A 1,314-nucleotide genomic window follows, 5' to 3' on the forward strand; every position below is an offset into this window, starting at 1 on the left:
CAATTTTGCTAAGTATCTTAGGAACGAATAACTATGACTCCCAGAAACCGGTGGGTCAATTCCACCTTCAAATCTTGGAGTACAGAGAGTAGTGCGGGGGCAGAAAGGAAGAGCCAGGGGGTTCAGAGTGTGTGGCAGAAAGTCTCTCAGTGGTCTCCACACCACAGAGGTAAGAATAACTACAACTCCTAGAAGCCCGTGGATCAAGGCCACCTTCAAATCTTGGGGCCCTTGGGGCTTTGGTCCTCGGGCCAAGAAGACAATATTATATACCAAATTGATAGGATTTATCAACTTCCCCTGGAAAACTCTTGTAGCATAAATTGAGGAGAAGATACCCTAAGGCACAAGAAGAAGTGCAAAACTCTTCTCTTAGTGGAAGAAACTTCCAGCAGCTTGAGGCACACCGAAGCCCAGAAAGATTGACACATACGCCATCACTTCAAGGACTATAGAGAGGGGATTGTTGTTGAATGGAGTAGATTGGAGTAGATATAAATGCTGGTGGAGCAGGGAAAGGGGGTGGCTCCAAACACACCTGGCAATGGTGGGGACAACAAAGAATCTACTGGTTTTTTCCTACTACTGGGAAATATCTTTAATCTGCCCTTTCCTAGAAAATGCTTGTCTGTCAGATAATGTTCTAAATCTCAGCAATCAAATTAAGACAGAATAGGAAGAAGGATTGGCCATCCACTTCCGAAATAGCAGGACTTTGAAAATGTACAACCGAGCACACTTAGACTAGCAGATATGGCAACTGAGGCTGAGCCTGTAAGTATGGAAACAATAGAAGAAGGAACAGCTGCAAGCAGACACTAGTGATTGCAACATGGAATGCAAGAAACAAGAATGTAGGAAAATTAGATATTGTTAAGATGGAAATGTAACACATAAATATTGACATACTAGGTATTGGCAAAATGAGATGGACTGGTGTGGGACATTTTGAGTCAGAGGATCATATGATCTACTATTCAGGAGACGAAAAAGTGAGGAAAAATGGGGCTGCTTTCATAGTCAAAAAAGTAATTTCTAGATCAGATCCATCTTGAAATACATACAAGGAAGTCCAGTGAATACCACCATCATTCAAATATTTGCACCAATAATCAGAGCCAAAGAGGGGGAAGCAGAAGATTTTTACCAACATTTGCAGTCAGAGATTGATTGAACATGCAATCAAGATGCATTAATAATAATAATAGGTGGCTGGAATACAAAAGTTGGGAATTGAGAAGAAGGATCAGCAGTTGGAAAACATGTACTTGATGACAGAAATGAAGCCGGAGATAGAATGATAGAATTTTGCAC

The sequence above is a fragment of the Elephantulus edwardii genome, unplaced genomic scaffold (genome assembly GCF_000299155.1).
Source record: "Elephantulus edwardii isolate Elephantulus edwardi_28Jun2011 unplaced genomic scaffold, EleEdw1.0 scaffold00041, whole genome shotgun sequence".
Lineage (NCBI taxonomy): Eukaryota > Metazoa > Chordata > Mammalia > Macroscelidea > Macroscelididae > Elephantulus > Elephantulus edwardii.